The sequence below is a fragment of the Puma concolor genome, chromosome A2 (assembly GCF_028749965.1).
Source record: "Puma concolor isolate L17-30 chromosome A2, mPumCon1.1.hap2, whole genome shotgun sequence".
Lineage (NCBI taxonomy): Eukaryota > Metazoa > Chordata > Mammalia > Carnivora > Felidae > Puma > Puma concolor.
The window spans coordinates 138,111,700-138,125,875 of record NC_141668.1 but is presented as its reverse complement, the minus strand read 5'-3'; the positions used below and the strand labels follow the sequence as shown (position 1 = coordinate 138,125,875).

At 41.3% G+C, this 14,176-nt stretch overlaps 1 non-coding gene across 1 annotated transcript; it reads right to left on the bottom strand.

Moving 5' to 3' along the window:
• Positions 1 to 830: 830 nt before the first annotated feature.
• LOC112853063 (U4 spliceosomal RNA) lies at positions 831 to 968 on the bottom strand. The gene has a single exon (XR_003222875.2). It is a non-coding gene; the product is annotated as a U4 spliceosomal RNA (small nuclear RNA).
• Between the last annotated feature and the right edge of the window lie 13,208 nt (positions 969 to 14,176).

Sequence of the window (14,176 nt, the reverse complement as noted above, 5' to 3'; positions counted from 1 at the left end):
GATGGAAACGAGAATCCTGGAGAACAGATTCTGCAGCTTCTATTTTGGCTGACTACCTTGGTGGAAAGGGAGAATTTCAAGCTTTTCTTATTTGCCAGTTTTTTGTTTGTTTGTTTGTTTTAGTTCTCCCACAAATTAGAAGGGTAGGTTGTACAATGCAAATAGTGTTTTAACATTTTAGTAATTGAATGAAGGCAGTGATGCACAACCACAAGGTCTTCACATTTATTTACTGAGATTGTGCATGCCCTGTGTTAATTTCACACTCTTTGCAAATATATTCCTCCTTGCATTAGAGAGAGACAAAATGCCTTGTTGAGGCTCAGAGATAAAGGAGTGATGTTAAAGAACAAAGAAACGGATTTATAATTCCCTGTCCTCAGAGCCTCATATCTTTCTCTGGTTAGGAAGCAGGTGCTGTCATAATTTTTTCTAAAGCCAGATTATCTCAACGCTTTGTGTCCAAAATCAGAATGGGGATATTTGCAGGTTTTTTTTTTTTTTAATTAAGAGCTTGAAGAGAATTTGAGGGGTAGAGGAGACATTGTATGGCATAAACACAAAGGTTCTTATACTTCTCCTCACTCAAAGTTACAATATGAATGTTATCACTGCTGTCTGAAACCCCACGAATTTGCATTTGGAATGGGGTATGCTTTGTTGCATTCGTGAAGGGCAGTTTCTTGTCACATTGCCACACGTGCAGTCTGAGGTACGAGAACTCAGTGCTTCACTTGTTCTTCCTTCCCACCTTCCTGATCAATGGAGGCAGCCCACGGCCTCATGCAAGAATCATTCGTTCATTCACTCAACAAATATTTAGCCCTGGGTCAGCACTCAAGTTACAAAATCAGCTAATGGCATTTGTTTCAAGTCGTCATGGCGGGTTATTGGGAAAAGTTTTCAATTAGCAATAATCGCGCCTTGGATAAACCTCAGTGGCTACGATACTGCCACTGTGCAAAGCTTAATGGCCTTTGTTTCTAAAAGCATCTGTCTCAGTCTGGGTTTCTTGTAAAATAGACCCTGACCCAGAGACTTGGGTTCAGGTAGTTTTTTGGGAGAGACACTTCCTGGAAACACAAAGAAGAGGAAAAAGTGAGACAGGAAAGGACAAAAAGTTACAAGGTTGACATAAAATAGCTGTAGGCAGTGGGGCCGAATTCTCCTGGGGAACCTCTGGGAAACATCAGAGCGAAGGCTGGGGCATTTCTTTATCCATTTATCTTGATCGTGCCTGCAAATCTCCTGTGGTGCCAAAGAGAAGACTCGGGGAGAGGATAAGAGACTGTGATTCCTGAGTTGGTGTATTGTCAGGGACTGTCGAACTTAGAGAGCCAAGGACATATGGGGCGGTGCATCACTAGCACTGACTACCAAATCCTTGCCTTCTCTACTAGGTTCATTTTGGAACTAACAAACTTAAGACTGCGGTATAGGTCAGTGCCACCATATGTGGTTGTGTAGGATGTGCACTGTACAACTCCAGGGGTTGTCACTCATATAGAATGCAGCGTAACTTTTGTCCCCCAGAGCTGGGCAATGAAAAAACTCTGTAAGACATTCACATGAATTACAGTGTAACTGGTATCCCTTGGAACCTGTAGTGCACAATCTGGAAAGCCGTGCACGTGGTTTCTCTTATAAGAACATCTTCCTGTGAAGGGTAGATATTATTTTTGAGATCGAAAAAATTAGTATAGGGGCACCTGGGTGGCTCAGTCGGTTGAGCATCTGACTTCAGCTCAGGTCATGATCTCGCGTCCGTGAGTTCGAGCCCCGTGTCGGGCTCTGGGCTGATGGCTCAGAGCCTGGAGCCTGCTTCCGATTCTGTGTCTCCCTCTCTTTCTGCCCCTCCCCTGCTCATGCTCTGTCTCTCTCTGTCTCAAAAATAAATAAATGTTAAAAAAAAATTAGTATAAAGCATTTCTGGTTTTTGTTTGTTTATTTGTTTGTTTGTTTTAAACATTTCTGAATAAAATAGACTTCAGTTAACATATTTGCAGCAGCCCAGCAGTAGTTACAGGTTCTAAATGGCATTTAGGCTCCAGAGACCCCCGTAGGCTTTAAATTAACACCGTTTGCCTAGTTGTTTAGGTGGACGGATATAGGACCACATGCAGAGCAGCTGTGCCTCATTGGGAAGGCCAACTGCTACTCAGATTCCCAGCTCTGTGACCTTCCTCACCTACACAGGACATGTACAGCTGCCACACGTACAAGATATGAGTGTGTCCCCTTAGCACAGAGGGGCTGCAGCCTCAGTTTCCCACCACTCCCTGAGACCACGCTAGTCTAGTTCAAGGCTCTTCCATTCGCAGTGTGGTCCCCACAGTTAGAGGTTTTACTGTAAACGAGGCAGATATAACCTTCCCTATTGTCTCTTAATTTGTCGTTTGTAATGAGACAGTTCTATCGGAAAATAGTCTCTGAATTTGTTTTAAAGGCACATCTGGGTTCAGCCCAGGGCCTGATGTTGACATTTCACTCGAAATACTCTCCATGATTCTTTGATGAATGAGAACATAGTGCATACACAACAATTCCTCTAATCTCTAAATTCTTGCCCAAGGCAATTGGCATATGTTGTGAATTTCCATGTAAATAAATCCATAGTTAAGACCAAGTTGTAAAAAAAATTACAAACAAGTCTCATTGTTAATTATAGAGTATTCGAAAAGAAGATAAACACACAATATGGATTTTAGAAATATATTTCTCAACTTAATCTTAAATCTTGATCACAAGTCCTGTCCCAATTTTCTTGTTCACCTAAGCTGTCTTTTCGACTATTTTATTTTATTTTAAAAAGGTGTATTTATTTATTATGAGAGAGACAGAGACAGCATGAGTGGGTGAGAGGCAGAAGAGGGAGAGAGAGAATCCCAAGCAGGCTCTGAGATGCCAGTGCAGAGCCCTACACCCCTGAAACATGAGGTCATGACCTGAGCCGATACCAAGAGTCAGATGTTTAACCTACTGAGCCACCCAGGAGCCCCAGAGGACTATTTTAGAAGTTGAGTAGGAACAGAGGCAGAAAAGAAGGGCACAATAGATCACCTACTACTGCCATTGATCAGTTGTTCCACGACAGAAGTAGTTCTACCTGGTTTTCATGAACTAAAAATTCATTCTTTGTAGGCGTGAAGTAAGCATACTATGGGTGTTTGGTTAAGCACAGGATTCTCTGAGCACTTACTGAGGATAACTTACATATCGCATGGGAAAAGACTATAATTGAAACACTATGGAAACATTACTTCTAAGGGATTTGTTAAAGGTATTCTTAGATTTTTGAGAGTTATTTTAAATCATTCTTTTCCCAGGGGCGCCTGGGTGGCTCAGCTGGTTGAGCATCCAACTTCAGCTCAGGTTATGATTTCGTGGTTTGTGCGTTCATGCCCCGCGTCCGGCTCTGTGCTGACATCTCAGAGCCTGGAACCTGCTTCAGATTCTGTGTCTCCCTCTCTCTCTGCCCCTACCCCACTCATGCTCTGTCTGCCTCTCTCTCAGAATAAATAAACATTAAAAAAATTGTTTTAAATCACTCTTTCCCCAGATTTACTATGACAAAAACCTAGGTTTTTCTTTGATCTTCTCATTTCTGCAAGCAACATATGATGTCATGGATGACCATCATGTCTTTTAAAGTTTTTTTTTTAATGTTTATTTTATTTATTTTGAGGGGGGCGGGAAATGAGTAGAGGAGGGGCAGAAAGAGGGAGCTTGAACTCAACAAACGGAGATCATGACCTGAGCAAAAATCAAGAGTCGGGCACTTAACCAACTAAGCCACTGAGGCATCCTGACCGTCACGGCTTTTAAAAGAGAGGTGCTCGTCTGCTGTTGTGAAATGGCCAACCTATTGTCCACAATGACACTACAGAACTAGTTTCTCATCCCCCTGATTGGATTCACCTGTGTTTTTGAGCGAACTCATTTCTTGAGAGGAAATCATGGCAGGCCATTGGTAGTGAACTCTGGGAGAAGCAGGGATCAGGGAAATCAGCATAAAGATTGCTCCATGGGTTCTACATGCTCTCTTCTTGCCAGCAACACATACTCCAAATTGACATCCTTCATTTTCCTACTATCTTCCACGAAGAATAGTTCTCGGGGGCAGGGCAAGAGGAGAAGAGGATCCTGAAGATTTCTTTTTTTTTTTTTTTTTTCAACGTTTATTTATTTTTGGGACAGAGAGAGACAGAGCATGAACGGGGGAGGGGCAGAGAGAGAGGGAGACACAGAATCGGAAACAGGCTCCAGGCTCCGAGCCATCAGCCCAGAGCCTGACGCGGGGCTCGAACTCACAGACCGTGAGATCGTGACCTGGCTGAAGTCGGACGCTTAACCGACTGCGCCACCCAGGCGCCCCTGAAGATTTCAATAGCGTTACTAATCCTCCAGTATTGGTCTCCAGGACCGTTTGGTGCCCACTGCCCCTTCTCAATGCACATTAGCCTTGTTACAGTACTGAAGATGCACTTGGGTCAGACATTTCCTTAACTCCCTTCCCTCATTTCTCTCTCCTTTCTTCCCTTCATTCCAACGTTTGAGCTCAACTGTGTATCTGGCACTGAGTACACAGTTGCGGACTTGATAAACATTGTCCTCATGTCAATGGATTTTATAATCTCGTGTGGGAGAAAGGTGTTAAGTGAGCACACAAATATAGGATTACAAGTTATGACAAGTGCTGGGGAAAAAGTATGACACTCTGGGAGAAAACTGGTGGGAGCTGGGTGACGTGAAGAGAAGACAGCCTCTAAGGAAACCTCATTAACTGAGCCCTCATTGAAGGTCACATGAGAAGGAGAAATGTAGGCATGGGGGTTAGGCATGTGCGAAGGCCCTGAGACTGAAGATACGAACAGGATCAACTCATCTGAGGCACCAAAAGCCCTCAGGGTTGCTAAAGCTTCATTAGCAAAGAAAATGGACTGGCAGGCCATGAAGTTGAAGCACTAGCTAGAGGCCAGATCATATAGGCTAAAGGGAAAAATAGAAAATGTCTGCCCAGAAATACAACTTGGAAGAGGAAAAAAGTAAACATTAACAAAGGATGTGGGACTGCATTTGAGCGACACATTACTCTGCAGGTAGTACTGTGTTCTTTTGTAATTATTTAGGGGAACTGTGGCCGTTTTGCAATGTTAGCAGCATTGAACTTGAGAAATGAATGACAAAGGTATAAGCTCCCTTTTTTCAAGATCCTTTGAACTCTAAGCAGGTTCACCTGAGAAAGATCAAAAAGATTGCTGTTTGGCCTGTAGCATTAAGCCTAGAATGTTCCTTTAGGACACATGCTGCTAGCTCCAAAGAATAAAAGGTTGTGCCCTTTTGAACACAGGACTGTTGTTTGTTTGGCAGAAGGTAACGAAGAAAAAGACCACGGTGCCACAGAGCTGTTTGAAAAGCTTGCAATGAGGAAGGTATAAATTGGTAAACTGAGTCGAGATAGGTATGTGAGGAGAGAGTTGGTGAATGGAAATTTGAAACAATAGATATTATTTAAAAAATTTTTTAATGTTTATTTGTTCTTGAGAGAGAGAGTACGCGCGCGAGTGGGGGAGGGGCAGAGAGAGAGGGAGCCACAGAATTCAAAGCAGGCTCCAGGCTCTGCGCTGTCAGCACAGAGCCCGACAGGGGGCTCAAACTCACAAATCGTGATTTCATGACCTGAGTGGAAGTCGGACACTTAACCTACCGACCCACCCAGGTGCCCCAATAGTATTCTTTAAAAATTTCCCGGGGCGCCTGGGTGGCGCAGTCGGTTAAGCGTCCGACTTCAGCCAGGTCACGATCTCGCGGTTCGTGAGTTCGAGCCCCGCGTCGGGCTCTGGGCTGATGGCTCGGAGCCTGGAGCCTGTTTCCGATTCTGTGTCTCCCTCTCTCTCTGCCCCTCCCCTGTTCATGCTGTGTCTCTCTCTGTCCCAAAAATAAATAAAAACGTTGAAAAAAAAATTTAAAAATTTCCCAGTGAATGCTCAGGGGCTCTGTGTTGTGTAATGGAGCGATCCCCTCATGGCTGTCTCCCTGTCTCCTTCTTTCTAGCAACTCTGACCTATGAGCCAAAATGGCATTGAAGGGATAGGGAGAACTTTGGTGATTGGTTGATTAAAAAATGTGGTGCCTCAGGTTTGTTTTTTTTTTTTGTGAGACTGAGATGCATTTCACCTTTGAAATGGAATATATTAAAGATATTCTACCTCCTATGAGGAAAAGGTGTCTTGCTTATGGTGGTTATATATACATAACATAAAAATGACCCTTTTAACCATTTTAAGTGAATACTTCACTGGCAGTAAGTACATCCACACAGTTGTGCAACCATCACTGCCATCCATCTCTAGAACTTTTTCATCTTCCCCACCTGAAATTATGTACCCATTAAACACTAACTAACCATCTCCCTCTGCCCCCTCCTGGCTCTTGGCAACCAACAGTCTACTTTCTGTCTATCAATTTGACTATTCTAGGCACCTCCTGTAAGCAGAAGAATATAGTATTTGTTCTTTTGTAACTGGCTTATTTCATTTAACATAACATCTTCAAGGCCATCTATGCTGTGCCATGTGTCAGAATTTCCTTCCTTTTTAAGGCTAAATAAAATATCATTGTATGTTTACACCACATATTGTTTATCCACAATTGTCGACATTTGGGTTGGAGAAAAAGTGTCTTAATATCAACATGATTTTTTTTTCTTACATTATCTCACTTTTCTTCTTTTCCTTTCTCTGACCTTTCCCTTGCCTTCTCTTGCCTTCCCTTCCCTTCCTTTTTCCTTTCCTTTCCTCCCTGTCTCTCTCCTTGGCTATAAGGAAGATAGAATGTGACTAAAGGTTATTATCATCAGGAATCTCAAAGACTAGTACAATGACTTCCTTTTTTATTTTATTTTTTAAGTTTATTTATTTATTTTGAGAAACAGAGAGCAGGGGAGGGGCAGAGAAAGGGAGAGAGAGAGAATCCCAAGCAGGCTCCATGCTGTCAGCCCAGAGCCCAATGTGGGGCTCAATCTCATGAACCATGAGACCATGACCTCAACTGAAATCAAGAGACAGATGCTTAACTGACTGAGTCACCTTTTTTAAAAAAAATTATTATTATAGTAGACTTTTTTTTTTTTAGACGAGTTTAGGTTCATAGGAAAATTGAGCAAAAAGTACAGAGTTCCCATATATTCCCCATACCTCTCCCCAGCCCATCCCCACTGGAGTGGTAAAATTGCTAAAATTGATGAACCTTCACTGAAACATCACGATCATCCCAAATCCATAGTCTATATAGGGTCAATCCCTCTTGTCATTGTATATTCTCTGGGTTTGAAAAAATGTATTATGATTTGCATCCATCATTACCTTATCATACTAATTTATTTCACGGCCCTAAAAATCCTCTGCACTCAGTCCATTCATTCCTCCCTCTTCCTATCCTCTGGTAACCACCGATCTTTTACTGCTCCATAGTTTTGCCTTTTGCAGAATGTCATATAGTCGTTGGAATCATATAGTATGCAGCCTTCTTGGATTGACTTCACTCACTTAATAGTCATTTAAGGTTTCTGCATGTCTTTTCATGGCTTAACAACTCATTTATTTTTACTGCTGAATAGTATTCCATTGTCTGGATAGACCACAGGTTATTTATCCGTTCACTTACTAAAGGACATCTTGGTTTTTCCAAGTTTTGGCACTTGTGAATAAAGCTGATGTAAACATTCATGTGCAGGTTTTTGGGTGAACACGAGTTTTCAACTAATTTCAGTAAATATGAAGCAGTGTAATTACCAGATCAAATGTTAAGACTATGTTTAGCTTTTTTTTTTTTAATTTTTTTTAATGTCTATTTATTATTGAGAGACTGAGAGACACAGAGAGTGAGCAGGGGAGGGGTAGAGAGAGGGGGAGACGTAGAATCCGAGGCAGGCTCCAGGCTCTGAGCTGTCAGCACAGAGCCCGATGCGGGGCTTGAACTCACAAACTGCGAGATCATGACCTGAGACGAAGTCGGTCGCTCAACCGACTGAGCCACCCAGGCGCCCCAAGACTATGTTTAGCTTTGTAAGAGACGGCCAAACTGTTTTCTGAGGTGGCCATGAATTCCTTTTGGGTTTTGTTGTTTTTCTTTAAGAAACCAGGAGTCCAGGCTCAATTATAATACCTACATCACAGGTGACAGCTTGGATTAAGTGGGAAAGTAAGTGGGGAAATGGCCAGTCATCTCATAGGGCCTGATATAAAGTGATTGCAATTTCTTTTACTCATGCAGAGCTGTCCAGGTGAACTGGACAGGGGGTTATGGAGTCAGCAGGAGGTTTATATGACTGGTTCAGCCATTCATTATCTAAGATATAATTTTGAAGATGTTTTGCAGAGATAAAGGAGAGGAAGGTAGAGGAGGGGTGTTTTTTTTTTTTTTTATTTTTTTAACGTTTATTTATTTTTTAAGACAGAGAGAGACAGAGCATGAATGGGGGAGGGTCAGAGAGAGGGAGACACAGAATCTGAAACAGGCTCCAGGCTCTGAGCTGTCAGCACAGAGCCTGATGCGGGGCTCAAACTCACGGACCGCGAGATCATGACCTGAGCCGAAGTCAGCTGCTTAACGGACTGAGCCACCCAGGCGCCCCGAGGAGGGGTGTTTTTGAAGGTAATGGTTTGCTTCAAAGATAAATGAGAAATTAAAAGGCAAGCTTCATAAACTAGCATGTTGTAAGAATCATGGAACTTTGATAAAAAAAAAAATGAAACTGGTAGGGTAAGATATTTATATGAGAAAAAGGGGATTATGGACACCCAGTAGGTGCTTATTTAGCACTTGCTGATTGAATTAATTTGAGGAATAATAAAGTTGTGCTTATTATGTGGTTTAATGGTGACATTTCTCTTTAAGTTTCCTATAATGGGAAGATCATGAACCCCATTTATGTTTTCCCATTATCCTCTACTGTAAAGAAAAAAAACAGCTCAATTTGCCCTTGAATATAACAATAGTGAGTGACTGAGAAAAATCATTTGCTGTCCCCATCTGTGTCACAAGGGTGACCTGTAACTATTTGTTGCCACTTCAACAGAGGGGAGTGATTACACCAAGGGCACTTCTGTATTATATTTCAGTGTGACAGGCTTGCCAAACTGATGGGCAGTAAATGCACAAGGCATAAGGTTTGAAGATAATTTCCACGTCTGATAGGGTGGAGCTCTTTGTCAGAGAATGCAAAAATTAGCTGAACAAATTTCATCCTGATTATTTTTGTACATATCTTGGAAACCTAGCTATAGCTTCCCGTTGGGTCAAATATGGAACAAAATCCAATTATGACAGATAATTTATTCACTCTTTCTAAAGTCTAGACAGGTTTATATCAACTTGCTCATGGAAAAAGGTAAAGAAATTAAGCAATGTCAAGTGAGGGGCTGTCACAGCTAGAGACAGGTTAGCAACAAGAGATTCAAATGATGATAGCAGTCACAGCAGTAGTAATTATTCATTAGACATGAACAGTAATGCAAAGAGAAAACAGAAAGATCATTTTTAATGTACCCAAAGATAATCAACGATCATGCAGATTTTTTCATGTGCATTTGCAAATTATATTTTGCCTCTAAGATTGCCGCCAATGATTCCTCCTGCCTCTGTTCATTTCCTTTTGTAATCCCCTCCCCCTGAGTGTGGGCTGGTAAAGTTTACAGGATGTCAACTCAGAGGTCAGATGACCAAGTTTGCGGCTTCTAGCCTGGGTGTTCTCTTTCAGTCTTGCTTGCTTGCTCCCTCTGATGAGAGCCAGGGGCCATGTTGCAAGCTCCTATATGGAAACACAAATGTGGCAAGGAACTGAGGAAGGCCTCCAGTCGGTAGACAGTGAAGACTTGAGCCCTTCAATCCCATATCCTGCAGGGAACTGGCTCCTGCCAACACCCACATGAGTGAGCTTGGAAGTGGATCCTCCCCCACTTGAGCCATCGGATGGAATTGCAGCCCTGGTGGCAGAATGACAGCAGTCTCATGAGAGACTTTGAGCCAGCCTATGTATAGCTGGGTAATATTCAGATATTGGACCCAAAGAAATTCTGAGATCATAAATGTTTGTTGTTTTAAGCCGCCAAGGGTTGGGGTAGTTTGTTATGTAGCAACAGATAATTAATACATGTAAGTTTACAAAAATTGGATTGGGGCACCTAGGTGGCTCAGTTGATTAAGCATCTGATTCTTGCTTTTGGCTCAGGTCATGATCTCATAGTTTGAGAGTTTTAGCCCCACATTAGGCTCTCTGCTGCCAACACAGAGTCTGCTTCGGATCCTCTGCCACCCCCTCCCTCTGCTCCTCTCCCACATATGTGTGTGCGAGTGTGCACACATGTTCTCTCTCTCTCAAAAATAAGCAGGAAAAAAATTGGATCACATTGTCTTTCATCAGCCAGAGTTTTATCAGCAAAAAGAGGGCACCCAATTGGGATTTTTGAGCAGAACTGTGCACCATGTTAAGAATATCAGTTAGGTATGAAAGAAGCAGCCAGGGCTTATAACATTATGAAAAATCCATTATCATCCATAGACCTGAAGAAGGAAGGGAAGGAAACTGTGTTAGAAGAGGCCAAAAAAAAGGGGAGCCACAGAGGGAAAGTTGTCTTACAGGAGATTTGTCCAGGGACACACCACCTGTCAGAGTTGGGTCAAGGCAGGGAGCAAGCAGAGAAGAAATACCCTGGCATCGTTCTTTTGCCATCCTCAGATTGCCCATGACTGTTACTGGCCAAACCCAGCTGGAAACCAGAGGGCAGTTCCTAGGGGTCAGCGCCCTAGGACAGAAGACAAGGCAGAGAAGGCAGAGAATAGATCTGCTGAGGCATAAAGAGAAAAACCAGCGTACGCCCATGGTCTGGGGCAATTATTTTTATGTTTATCATCTTTCTGTATCATTAACAATTCGTCTCCATTATGGTTTTATTTATTTAAATTTTTTTTCTTTTTAATGTTTATTTATTTTTGAGAGAGAGAGAGACAGAGCACAAGCAGGGGAGGAGCACAGAGAGAGGGAGACACAGAATCCAAAGCAGGCTCCAGGCTCTGAGCTGTCAGCACAGAGCCTGACATGGGGCTTGAACTCACAAACTATGAGATCATGACCCGAGCTGAAGTCAGACGCCCAACCCACTGAGCCACCCTGGTGCCCCTACGTCATGCTTTTAAATAGCTACACATGGGACCTATTACAAATTATCTCAGCCACATACGGATGAACATTTTTAGATGTATAAAAAAATTCTCCTTTTGCTATGGTAAGCAGCGAAGTGAATATCCTTATAGTTCTATTTCTATGGATTAAAAAAAAGTTCCTTCGAGCACAATGCAAGAAGTAGAAATAATTAAGGACAAAGAACATTTTTAAAAGGATTTTGATACATCTTGCCATATTACTCACCAGAAAATCTACTATACTCTCCCTCTGGGAAAAAAATCTTTGCCTATTTGATAAGATTTTAAAAATAGGCTTTATTGGGCAGTCTGGTTGTTTTAGTAGGTAGAACATGTGACTCTTGATCTCAGGGTTGTAAGTTCAAGCCCCACGTTGGCTGTAAAGACTACTTAAAAAAAAATCTTGGGGCACCTGGGTGGCTCAGTCGACTAAACTTCGAATTCTTGATTTTGGCTCAGGTCATGATCTCATGGCTCATGGGATCGAGCCCTGAGTCAGGCTCTGCGCTGATGGCATGGAGCCTGCTTGGGAGTCTCTCTCTCCCTCTCTCTTTCTCTTCCTCCCCTGCTTTTGCTCTCTCTCTCTCTCTCTCTCTCAAAATAAATAAATAAACATTAAAAGAATAAAATAAATCTTTACCCGAAAAATGCTTTATTGTTTTTTAATTTTCATTTTGGTACTACCAGTAAATTTAAAATACTTTCCACATGTTCATTAGCCACTTGTATTTCTTCCTTTATGAAACTTGCCCATTTTTTCCATTTATATTAGTCTTTCTCTTATTGATTTATAGGAGGTATTTAATGTTAAGGATTCATTGTTGTCATATATACTGTAAATATTTTCCTTAGTATAAAAAAAAGTCATGCATAGAACCTGTTTCTTTACCTAAATAATATTAAATATTAAATATTTAATTTAATAATATTAAAATGTTTACCTTTTTAAAACATATCTCAATAGTTTAATTATGTCAAGTAAAAGTTTTAAGCCATTTGGAACAGTATTTGGAGGTAAAGCATGAAGCAAGGATGAAAAATTATTTTCTTCTAAATGCGTGCTTGACTGTCCCCGCACCGTTTATTGAGAGGACCATCTTTTTTTTTTTTTTTTTTCTCACTGATTTGAAATGGAAAGACAAAGCCACATGGCAAGTATACTCTTTTTTTTTCAATATATGAAATTTATTGTCAAGTCGGTTTCCATACAACACCCAGTAGTATACTCTTGATTCTACTGCTTAAAGGAAAACAGGCTTTTAAAATGAGCCTTTTTGCATTTTTCATTGGACTTCCTTTCCATTACATATATTTGCTATCCTTTGCAGATGGGTTAAAATACCTCCATGGATACTTTTACTGAACGTGATTCTATGACCTCATTTAAAAAAAAAAAATTTTTTTTTTAATGTTTATTTATTTTTGAGACAGAGAGACAGAGCATGAACGGGGGAGGGTCAGAGAGAGGGAGACACAGAATCTGAAACAGGCTCCAGGCTCTGAGCTGTGAGCACAGAGCTCGACGCGGGGCTCGAACTCACGGACTGCGAGATCATGAGCTGAGCCGAAGTCGGCCGCTTAACCGACTGAGCCACCCAGGCGCCCCTGACCTCATTTTTTAATAAAGATCCGCAACAGTGGCCTGGAGATTGGGCCTAGTGCTGCCTGAACATTATGTCCTTCGTCTCCCAAGTTAGGCCTAATGTGTTTTTTGAGGTATGTTTTTTGACTTACTGCAAATTCTTATAAATGCTATTGAGATTTGAGAACTTGTTTAAAAGTAAACTTGGCTTATGGTGGTAGATTTAATTAAAGAAGACAGTGTTATCATGTAATTTCTCATGCTTAATGCAAATCAGCGCTTACCTAATTTCCAGTGTCTCTTCACATTGAAGATTTGAGGACATATCATATCTGCAGGGTGGCGACAATGATGATGCATTGAAATACTCCATTTAAAAGGTATGTTCAAGGGGTGACAGATATTTCTTTCTTTTTTTTTAATTTTATTTTTAGAGAGAGAGCACCCATGTGCTTGCATGTGAGCAGGTAGGGGCAGAAGGAGAGGGAGAATAATTTCAAGCGGGCTCCATGCCCAGTGCAGGGCCCATGACCCTGGGATCATGACCTAAGATAAAATCAAGGGTCAGATGTTCTATCAACTGAGCTACCTGGGCACTCTGGTGACATATTTTTCTGCTAGCATTTTATGAAAAGGAGGTCCCGGGTCATGTTGTAAGATCCGTGTCTCCAAGAGGGCTTCTAGTGGCATCATGAAATACTTGGCGAAGCTTTTACCTTTGTACAAAAGGAGAGAATGTCACATTTCTTCTTGATTCTAGAAGGCATCCAATGCATTGTATTACCTTCGAAGTTACCAGAAAATGGCATCAACATAATTTCTTCCTACATAGTTGAAGACAGTCATCACATTGAAGAGGAAAAGAGTTTCTCCTTAATTTTAGAACCAAAGAAGTACTGTCTCAAAATTAAAATCAACAGTCTGGGTTAAATTCTTTCTTAGGGGAAGAGTTGCATCTAAGACTTCCAAAATCATTAGTAACTGGAAAGAACATCTGTTTTCTCTTAGGGAGGTATGATAGCGTGTATCACAAAGTGCATGTGCACCTCAATAATTTATCAATCTCTCATTCATAACATTCAGACTCTATAACATCAATGGGAAAATACTGAATAAATTTAATTTTTTCTACAAGCCAGGCAGTGGACTCAGTCCTTTCCATGAATCTATTATTAAAAAATCTCCAACCAGGTAGACAAATATGTTATTTTAGTCAATGTTATTGAGGTATAACCTACATACAGTAAAACGCATCCATTTAACTCATGTAATTAAAAACAATAAATTGTGCAATTCAATGCATTTTTGTAAATGTATTCCATATATAAAACATATACCCAAGCAGTGGCCACCACAATAATGATACAGAATATCTCTATCACCAAAAAGTAC